Source organism: Lolium perenne, chromosome 4 (assembly GCF_019359855.2).
Source record: "Lolium perenne isolate Kyuss_39 chromosome 4, Kyuss_2.0, whole genome shotgun sequence".
NCBI lineage: Eukaryota > Viridiplantae > Streptophyta > Magnoliopsida > Poales > Poaceae > Lolium > Lolium perenne.
In genome coordinates this window covers 12,709,439-12,720,859 of record NC_067247.2, presented here as the reverse complement: position 1 = coordinate 12,720,859, position 11,421 = coordinate 12,709,439, and the positions used below count along the sequence as shown (strand labels likewise).

The following is an 11,421-nucleotide window of genomic DNA, read 5'->3' as shown; positions in this document are numbered from 1 at the left end:
TTCCCGAACCCTGGAAATTGACTTCCCATATATGAATCTTATTCTCCGGACAATTCCGGACCTCCTCGTGATGTCATGGATCCCATCCGAGACTCCGAACAAAAACTTCGGACTCCAACTCATATTCTGAATCTACTTATGCGACATCGAACCTTAAGCGCGTCACCCTACGGTTCGTGAACTATGCAGACATGGTCGAGACTCCTCTCCGAGCAATAACCAATAGCGGGATCTGGAGATCCATAATGGCTCCCACATATTCAACGATGACTTTAGTGATCGATTGAACCATTTACATACGATGCCAATTCCCTTTGTCACACGATATTCTACTTGTCCGAGGTTTGATCATCGGTATCTCCATACCTTGTTCAACCTCGTTACCGACAAGTACTCTTTACTCGTACCGTGGTATGTGATCTCTTATGAACTATTCATATGCTTGCAAGCTAATCAGATGACATTCCACCGAGAGGGCCCAGAGCATATCTATCCGTCATCAGGATGGACAAATCCCACTGTTGATCCATATGCCTCAACTCACACTTTCCAGATACTTAATCCCACCTTTATTGCCACCCATTTACGCAATGACGTTTGATGTAATCAAAGTACCCTTTCAGTATAAGTGATTTACATGATCTCATGGTCGAAGGATTAAGACAACTATGTATTGAAAGCTTATAGCAAATGAACTTAATGACTTGATCTTATGCTACGCTCATTTGGGTGTGTGTCCATTATATCATTCAACTAATGACATAACCTTGTTATTAATAATATCCAATGTTCATGATCACGAAACCATGATCATCTATTAATCAACAAGCTAGTTATACAAGAGGCTTACTAGGGACTCCTTGTTGTTTACATAACACACATGTATCAATGTTTCGGTTAATACAATTATAGCATGGTATATAAACATTTATCATAAACACAAAGATATTATAATAACCATTTTATTATTGCCTCTTGGGCATATCTCCAACACTAATGTCATAAAGGATGCACACAGCCGAAAAAGAAAAAAATACAAAAAAGAACAGTCCCGCTACAGAGATCGAAAACTCTAAACATCAACACTCACACACTACTAGAAAATAGGCAATCAGTGACGCACCACTTTTTATCATCAGTGGCGCACTAGTGGTGCGCCACTACTATCACGCCACTGCTAACAATTAGTAGTGGCGCACTAGTGGTGCGCCACTACTATCCAAAGTACCAATGGCGCACTACGATAACTCATGTGATGCGCCACTATTCCTCCCAATGGGTGCGCCACTATTACTCCCAAGAGGTGCGCCATAGGTATTAGTGGAAGGTGCGCCACAGGAATACTATGTTGTGCGCCATTGGTAGCATCATGGGATAAAACAAAAAAAAAGTGCACAACACTCGTACGGTGTTTTGCTGCTCTGATTCTGTCCCTTTTCTACTTTTACATGTAACACCCAATATTTATTATATATAAACCATAGTTACAAGCAGTCTCTAAACTTTGCAACTAACACCCTAAAAGAAAAGAAAAAAGCAATCAAGTCCCTAGATCTACAAGGGCGGAGCGCGCCGGCTTCCTGCAGGCTGTCGGTCGACGCCGGAGAAAACGCATGTTGCCGAGGACCTTGTCACCGACGCGGATCTCGACTACCTCGCCGACGACGAGGTCGCGCGCGGGTAGGCCGCGCAGGTTGACAAAGGTCGTGGTGCGGACGTCGCTGGCCTCTGCGCCGTCGTAGAGCGCGAGCAGGAAGGAGATGACGGCGCGGCGAGAAGGATGCGGACCAGGGCGCGCGGGATCGACGAAGAGGACGCGCGACCGGGGCGAGGTGTTGACGGTGGTTCAGGGTGGGCATTCGGTTTTAACCGAAATTTTGGTTCGGTTTTTGTGGTTTTTGAACAAATTCGGTTTTAAAAAATGGTAACCGAAATTGGCATGAAAATTTAGGAAACCGAAGATTCGGTTAACCGACAAATTCGGTTCGGTTTTCGGTTAAAACCGAATGAACCTACTCACTTGAACAAATAGTAGGCATCACCGAAGAAAGCAAATAGTTATTGACATATCAACACAAAAAGCATCAACTTCGCAAGAAATCGACAAATGAGCACCAATCGTGGAGGGATGCTATTTGGTAGGCTGCGGCACTCGTGGTACAGGTGCATCACTCGTCAGTGATTAAAAGGGGTAGCTAAGACTTCAAGCAACCGTGTTCTATTATGCAGGCTTCACGCTATATTCAGAAAAAACTAGTACATTAAAGACCAAAGTTACATTGAATGAACAATTTTTGGAACATCAAACGCAATTGGGCTTCTATGGAATGATCGATTTATGCACAAATTGATGGTAGGTTACTCAATTTGGTCTATTCGGTCTTGTTCGGTTGGTGGGGCTAAAAACCAAATTCTACCAAATTTAATTCGGTTAGTATAAATGGAAACCGAAAAAATAGCGGTTAATGGAAAAAACCGAGATTTCGGTTAGTTCGGTTTTGGCTTCGGTTCGGTTTTTGGTTTCACGGTTTTTATGCCCACCCTGAACGGTGGTGCAGGGCGCCAGGAGGCAGAGGACGGCGAGGCTGAGGCAGAGCTGCGTGGAGACCCTGCCGACGGAGCAGACCTCGCGCGACAGAGGCGCACGCCCGCGGCGAATGAAGCGGAGGAGCCGGCTAAAATTGCCATGGAGCCAGAGAGAAAGAGGGCAGGACAAAGCGGGCGAGGGCTAGGGGCGGACTAGCGCGGCCGCGGCGAGTGGAGCGGGGAGGCGAGCCAAACGGGCCACGGCGAGTGGAGCGGGGAGCAGAGATGCAGTGGCATGGAGCGGCTCTTGGGAAGATAGAGGGGCGGAGGGAGATGGACGGTGTGAGAAGTGGAGATGCTTTCCTCCACAGCGCGTGGAGATAATTATCACATTTTATTTTCTTTTCGTGCACACTAGACGTGGGCAGTCTGCCTGGAATTAACTAACTAGATTTAAATGTGCGCCTTGGCGCACGATCCCGTGAAGTACGTGTCAGTTTTTTTTTATATAACAATGATAAAAAATGAAGTGCATAATATGTTTTTTAGGCTCTACAAAAGGAAGTGAAAGTTTCTTAAAAGGAATAAAGCAGAAGAAATCACTCTCAGAATAGCAAACACTTATATGCAATCATAAAAATGGGGAAATATATTAAATTAACAAAGATTCTTGGTCTATCAAGAGCAATCGAAGGAAGGTCGTCACCGAAGGAAGGTCTTCAGAGGTCGCAACACACCTGGAACTAATATGTACTCGCCACACCAAAACTCAACACCACTGCAAATGAAAGGTAAATTAACTACCAACTAAATGTGAGCCAAATCAAATACACAGGAAGAAGCAGCCCTGGCCTTTGGCATTAATGAATGTTTTGTATGACATATATACTAAGCTAAGAAAAAAGGACAACACCATGAACATAATTATTACAAACATATCAATGTAACCTAATCAGACAAGGGGTGATAACACATTGCGTGTCAGAAGCTGTTTAAAAGAAACAAAATAGCTGAACTGAAAAGGCTATAAACAACCATACACAATAACACAACATGAGTACAAATCAATTTTATAGATGCAACCTTGGTTCTAATTTTAGGAACAGTAGCTCATCCTCATTTTCTCCAGACGTTTCTCCAAACGGTCGCATGCAAGAGATTAAATTTGATCAATTCAGCAAGAGATTTCCTCGGTCGCCTACTTGGTGACGCAGCACATATTGATAGCCAACGAAGAATCTACGACAGGCTCAATTTAGTAGACCAGTGAAAGAAGATAAAAGAAATATGTCAATGTCACTCAATATTAGAGCATCGGACAAGTAAGGACAAAAAGTTGTACCTAGCAGTAAAGGCAATTATATCCGCATGTTTATATTGATGTACCATCTACATGCTTTCCCGCTGGCTAGACCCCTTTTTCCTCAACACAGAAATGATACCATGCCGGCATGTCTAATGAAATAAAGAACAGGTATAGGAATAATCTCGGACAGTGGTGCCAACAAAGATGGCAACTGACTCGATTTGTCCCAAGGAACCTCAACGTGTTTCCACTAAAGCACTATCACAGATCAAATTTTAGCACCTGGCCGCTGCGGTCAGTGCAATAGTCAGACCATAAATAGAATGAACATGGAGTATGGACACAGAAAGGAAGTACATGAGAAACAAAGACAACACTATCTTCTTTTCTTTAGCTAACCTATGAACGTGACCTCTTCTGCCACTTTTTTATCCATTCTAAATCATATTTATCATAGTGTGATACAATCACGGGTGTTTTCACATAGGATGCAGCCAGAGCTGACCTGTTTGTTGTTTTAGTGCTCCGTCTTAATGACACAAGACGATGTAAATGGGTACTAATAAGCTAGTGTTTGACTAATGTTTGCACAAACGTTGAAACCTCACCTACATGTCCATTATTATATTTACTGATAGAATGCTGAAAGAATCTCCCTAGCAAAAATGATTCTCAAGGAATCTCACATACATGTGTGTTCATTTTATAGGTAGAAGCAACTTACTCCAAGAAAACCAAACATTAGCTGTGACTCGGAAACATATATGCAAGAATGTACAGGAAGATACCAAGAATACAGATACTTGCAAGTATAGATGCAAGAATTTACTTAAATAACCCATGTATCCTTATTTCCCTAGAAATACTTGTAGGACACGTGACATTTTGAGAATCTGAAAATGGTCCAAAAAAAATTTCTCTTAATCCCAGTGAGCATGGATATATTCTAGGACAAATAAAACAATCGATAGAAGATAATTGGCTGAGACAAGTCAAAGATCTGTACATACAATGCATCGAACCATATAAGTAAACGACTATGATTGGACTTGCTCTCTAGTATAATCTTTAATCCTAATAAAGCTTTTAAAACCCAGGGGGTTCAGAAATTTAGTATGACAACATGTCATTAAGAAATCATCAATGGTGCTAACAAAAGCATCATTTGATGTTGTTGGATACATACTGAAATCTGAACTAATTTAATGAGCTAGCCTGGCCTGTTTTATGTTCCCCTATGCTCTCCACGTGCCCCGGGTCCATATTCTATCTTTATCGCTGCAGCTCATGGCAGCATGGATTCAATGTCACCCCGCTGCTGAATTCTAGATTGATGGCAGTAGGTCAGAGTAGAGAGGCCAGCTAGCAATCTTCACTTGAGCATGTTGAAAAATTAATTTCAAAGAACCGATGATCAATGGGCAAGATAGAAAGTTCAATGACCTGGTCGTAGTAATGGTATCCCCAATGCCACAACCACAGATCAATGACAATCCTCAACATAAACAACCGCCGGCTCAAAAAAAGCTTATTAATAAAAAAGGGGAGAACTAAAAATTCAATGTAGCAGTGTAATTCATATATTGTTAAACAGAGAATGCATTACATCAATAGTAGACATTTTACTTATCATATTAAGTATCACATGATCTGATGATCTTTCAAGTTCTTTTTTGAAAAAAAAACACTTTTTATATATACATGAACTGGGATGGATCAACTTGTTTTACAGATACAATGGCTCACCTCAGATCCACGCAGTGAAAAAGATGGCTGGGATCTGCTGGGAGCTCAATCAGAGGGCCATCATGCGCTGAGATCGGAGGAGCCTTATGGGGGGTCTCACCAATTATGTATACCACCAACCTATAGAAGAAGTAATTAATGAACCATATTAGATATATGAATGCACAATACATAGAGAAAAAGGGGTGCAGTAGAGATAGGCATACCAAAAAAGAAACTTACATGCATATCACATAGAGATTATATATCAACCTTGAGATTGCATCTGTACAAAAGCGCACACTTTGAACAGCAGCGCACATTCCATGAAAGAGCAGAAACTTTTCCTGCCCACACACGAAGCAAGTCCTGAGAAACATGAAAGGTATTAGTCGACTGGATGCATAATGCGCGGAAAAGAAATGCATAGCATTGTTAGCTATTAATAAAAGTACCTACTATATGTTGTTTGGAGATTATAAAGCAATTCCTGGTACATTTTGTTCCTTGTTTCTGTACTTGGTTCCCGTTTTCATCAAGTGAAAGCACTTTTAATAGCCTCCTGGAGGTCATCCCTTGACACTGCTCTGAAGGGTAAACCGTAGGAAAATAGTGTAATGCACATGCGAATTAACAAAAGATAGTATTTGGTGATGCAACAAAAAATAGGAAAAAAGAGAAAAGGTACCTATATCTTGCTATCCAGGCCTGTAGGTCATCATATACTCTTATATTCTCTGCGAAGATTCAGGGTCTAAACCTGCATCTGCCATAGCTGTACAACCAGTTGTAGGAGGTGGTCAGGTACTGCTTGTAGTCGTCTAAGATCCCATCAATCCCATATCTGCTCGACAGCAGTACAACAATCCTTATGACGATGCAAATAGATGAGAAACGAAATGCTTACTGCTTCGTAAGCACTACACACTGATAAGGTCCGACAAAAATCGTGCTATATAAACTGTGAAAAGAGTGGATGGAAGTTAAAAATAAAAGACAAGTTAGCTAGAATAAGAATTATGTTGTCTAGTAGCATGCTAATCTGTACACCGCATGGTTTTATCAGGCACATACTTTTGTAGGAAGCAAACCTCCGACATATTAAATCGGTAGAAACCAATAGAGTAAAAGCAGAGAGTATTAAATATTTTAAGTACAAGCTGCAGCAGATACATAAGAGACTGAAGTTTGTTCCAAATAATTTACCCGTGCTGCATGTGTTACGAAAAACTTGGCGTACGATATAGTATAACATAATCTCAGTGGTTTAGCTCCGCATAGTTCCTAAGCGATGATATAAGCAACACCTAATGTGAACGAGTGGGCAACAAATATTCCGTGTAATTCGTATTAGAATGTTCGAAGGACAGAAAATACCTGGCGTATGGGCTGATAACTAACAGAGTGGAAAATCGCTAGCTAATTCAACTTAGCAGCAGACAGAGTTCCTCTACCTATCCTTGCTGCATGTGCTGGCAAACCAGAACAGTGACAAAGTAGTTGATGTAGCTTAGATTGGAGATCCGTGCAGGGGCGGGACCTAGATCTAATGCTCTTTATGTGGCATAAAGAGTATGGAAGGTACGACAAAAAGAATGCTCAACTACAGACTGAAATCACCTTTAAATTGAGTTTGGTACACAACATAAACATAGGACAAAATTATGCGAGTATACACGAAAAAATCTGGAAAAAACTACCATCTCATGCCTTGCTTAAGTCAGCTTTTCTGAGAAACATGACGAACTGAAGCTGTAATAGAAAAATCTCAACAACAAAGAGCATATTTGGATAAGAGAGATATATATTTGCACTTAAATCAAATAACTCTTGTCAGTCTTGTTTACCTGGTAAAAAAATTATGCTTGCAACATCAGATGATAGTTCTCAGTCAACAGAAATAAATTTGGCTTCCTATAAATGCAAACCTGAACACGGTACTGCTGCCAAAAAAAAAAAATAAACTTGGAATCAGTCATCGTCATAGGAAAATCCACACCATACTGCAGTTATTTGATCTAATGACAAAAGAAGGAGATTGAACATACACTTGACAAGGAGAGATAGACAATTCGATTAACTGTAGGTCAGCAATGGCATACCCTCTTTGCCTCATGCTCAACTGATTCCAGAAATATGAGAATATATATAAGCTTTAGTGGCAAATGAATCCGTAGAGCCAACTAAAAATCAAAATGAAGAAAATAGGTATGTGCAGAAAATGGGAGAGCTCTTGATTGTTTCATCTGCTTGGAACACTAAGAAATTTAGCTGGTCGAGGAACAAACAACTACCAGTGCCCTCACCTTGCATGGAGATCCAGTTGAAGAATCCACATTTGTGCGCGATGGAGGGCTCATAAGAGCAGTTGACCAAAAAACGCCGGATTAGAGCCCTTCTCGCTCCACAGACACATTCCCGGCAACGTGTACAGAGGATACACAGTTTCAGCAACAACTGCATAGAGTAAATGGGATTAAGTAACAATGCTATATAACAGAAACAAACAGAGAGAAGGAATCAGACAGTAGCCACAAGAAGTAAAACGGATCAGTTGGTCAAGGTAGTTACTCAATCAACCTTCTACCAATGTGTATACATTAGCTAGCAAACCAATCAAAATATGTCTGCCAGCGACCGAACAATCAAAGAGACATGGTAAACAATAAAGTAGATGCTCTAAGGCAAACCTCAGTCGGCGTCGTGGATTACATAAACAATGGAGAATCTAGAAGCCTATCCATAAAGAAAGGATGGATTCATAGCAGTGGGAATGTCTGACCATTTGATTATACCTCTTCTGTAGCTTATATTAGTCACTACATCCATTTGCAAATTTTTTGTGCAGATCACCCTCAAGAACTGAAAGAGGACCCTGTTGCAGGATTATGCAAGCATCTTAGTGCAAGAATATGATAAATCTTCCATCCCAGCTCAGCAAGACGCTGCAAACAAATTTCATCTATGAGTTTCCACTTTTATCCATGGTTTGTTTTGGAAGCTATTTACAAATCTGCGCTAATTAAAAGAACAAAACAGTGAATGGAATGTGCACATATGAAACAATGAATGGAATGGAATGGTGGATGTCTTTTTCACAAAGCAGCAAAAACTCATTGCACCTTTCCCCTGCCTTTCCCTTATGTGGTTCTCTTTATATCATAGCAAAGAAGAGCAGGCTCAAGGGAATGTCTCAGTAAGTTCATTCTTAATGATATTTGCTTTATGGTTATGAGATGACTTCTAAAATCATCATTATTAGTAGTATTAGCATTATGGTTTAAAAACAGCTAGAGGGAGCATAAATATGCACAAATCTTATCTAGGATTTTCATCAAACACCTTATATGCAAAGATAAAACGGATCTATACAAAGAAAGATGAGATGTTCCAGGCGTTAAATCAAAGAAGGGGAGTTTGGCACCACTGTTACCTCAACCTCGAGGAGGCAGAGGAGCAATTCACCTTTAGGAGAAGATTGCACACTCCGTGCTCCTCCCTCCAAAGCAAGGTTGCTATAAGAGAGAGAGAAAGAGATACGCGCAGGCAACAGGCGGCGGCGGCGGCTCAATTGGAAGCGCGGCTCCCCAATCCCTCGAGCGAGCTTCGTCCTTGCTAATGGCGGCGATTTCCCCTTCTTCTCCCGCCTGTTCCCAGCTCTCTCGTCATATCCATGGCAGTCGGGAGCGTCGCTGGCCTTGGACGCGTGCAGGAGCGCATCGTGCCGGCGTTGGTGTTTCGGGGTGCCGCCGGTGGAGCGCGTCGCGGGCGCGGGAGCGGGGGAGAGGCGCCGCTGGTGGAGCACGTCGCGGGCGCGGGAGCGGCGCCGCTGGTACGAGCGTGTGGGGGTGCGGGGATTGGGGAGAGCGGGGCAGGGGCTGGGGGCGTGCGGGGATTGGGGGAGTGTGGCTAGGGTTTCTACCGTGGGCTGCTAGTTTTATACCACGCGGTGAAAATGAGTGAACGGACGAGATTCCTTCTGAGCCGCGATCTGACGGTCATGAGCGTCAATCGCGGTGGATGCCCTGTGAGTCCCCCGTTGGGGGGCATCTATTATATCTCCCAATGCATCTGCGCCATGTGCCCATGTGTAAGGGATTCAAGACTTGTTTCCTTCCTCGGTTGCAGAAGTACACGAGACCACATCGCCCGCTTGTTTTTTCTTGTTGGATATATACGCTCGTGACAGGTCGCCTCATGTACGTGTCTGGTGCAGTCGTGCCTGATGCAGTTAACAGTAACGCGTGGTAGGGTCGTGGGACACTGGCAGGCATGTGCGTGGTGGCTCGGTAACTAACTTCCAGTGGCGCACCAACATCCAGGTGCTCCACTGCTAACTCAGATAGCAGTGGCACACCACTACCAGTCTACCACGGTGCGCCACTGGTAAGTCCGTGATGGATTTGGATCTATTAAAAAAATATAGCAATGGCGCATGGATGCAGTGGTGCGCCACTCGTATTTTATCTAGCAGTGGCGCACCTGAAAGTGGTGCGCCACTAGTAAGTCTGTGGTGGATTTAGAATCTGAAAAACCATAGCAATGGCGCATTGATACCATGGTGCGCCACTGGTAATTTACCATGGCGCATTGATAGTAATCTTACGGCTAGGCCTTTGATACGTCCCCGACGTATCCATAATTTCTGTTGTTCCATGCTTGTTTTATGACAATACTTACATGTTTTGCTTGCACTTTATGATGTTTTTATGCGTTTTCCGGAACTAACCTATTAACAAGATGCCACAGTGCCGTTCGTTTTCATTGCTTTTTGGTTCCAGAAAGGCTGTTCGGGCAATATTCTCGGAATTGGACGAAATCAACGCCAAACCTCCTATTTTTCCCGGAAGCATCCAGAACACCGAAGAAGAGTCGGAGATGGGCCAGGGGGCCACCACACCACATGGCGGCGCGGGCCAGACCCTGGCCGCGCCGGCCTAGGGTGTGGCGCCCCCAGGTGCCCCCCTGCGCCGCCTCTTCGCCTATAAAACCCCTTTCGACCTAAAAACGCAGTACCAATTGACGAAACTCCAGAAAAGTTACTGTGGCGCCGCCGCCATCGCGAAACTCCAATTCGGGGGACAGAAGTCTCTGTCCCGGCACCCTGCCGGGACGGGGAAGTGCCCCCGGAAGCCATCTCCATCAACGCCATCGCCTCCGCCATGCTCCGTGAGTAGTTCCCCCATGGACTACGGGTTCTAGCAGTAGCTATGTCGGTATACTCTCCCCCATGTACTTCAATACAATGGTCTCATGAGCTGCCTTACATGATTGAGATTCATCTGATGTAATCGGTGTTGTGTTTGTTGGGATCCGATGGATGATACATTATGATTAGTCTATCTATAAAGTTTGTGAAGTTATTGTTGCTGCAATCTTGTTATGCTTAATGCTTGTCACTAGGGCCCGAGTGGCATGATCTTAGATTTAAGCTCTATACTTATTGCTTAGATTGTATCTACAAGTTGTATGCACATGTCACTGTCCGGAACCAAAGGCCCCGAAGTGACAGAAATCGGGACAACCGGAGGGGATGGTAGTGATGTGAGGATCACATGTTTTCACGGTGTGTTAATGCTTTGCTCCGGTACTCTATTAAAAGGAGTACCTTAATATCCAGTAGTTTCCCTTGAGGCCCGGCTGCCACCGGCTGGTAGGACAATAGATGTTGTGCAAGTTTCTCATTGCGAGCACGTACGACTATATATGGAAAACATGCCTACATAATTAATAAGCCTGATGTTATGTCTTAATGCTTTGATTCCTATCAATTGCCCAACTGTAATTTGTTCACCCAACACTTGTCACTTATTGGAGAGTTACCACTAGTGTAGATCGCTGGGAACCCCGGTCCATCTCTCATC

The 11,421-nt window shown here is 43.3% G+C and overlaps 2 long non-coding RNA genes across 2 annotated transcripts; both read right to left on the bottom strand.

Moving 5' to 3' along the window:
- Positions 1–3,478: 3,478 nt before the first annotated feature.
- LOC127291791 (uncharacterized) lies at positions 3,479–7,494 on the bottom strand. The gene is made up of 4 exons (XR_007844723.2): positions 6,246–7,494; positions 6,013–6,144; positions 5,801–5,926; positions 3,479–5,698 (listed from the first exon to the last, which is right to left on the bottom strand). It is a non-coding gene; the product is annotated as an uncharacterized lncRNA (long non-coding RNA).
- Positions 7,495–7,605: 111 nt separating this feature from the next.
- On the bottom strand, positions 7,606–8,756 carry LOC139830807 (uncharacterized). Its single transcript, XR_011744286.1, has 3 exons — positions 8,353–8,756; positions 7,864–8,014; positions 7,606–7,679 (listed from the first exon to the last, which is right to left on the bottom strand). It is a non-coding gene; the product is annotated as an uncharacterized lncRNA (long non-coding RNA).
- Between the last annotated feature and the right edge of the window lie 2,665 nt (positions 8,757–11,421).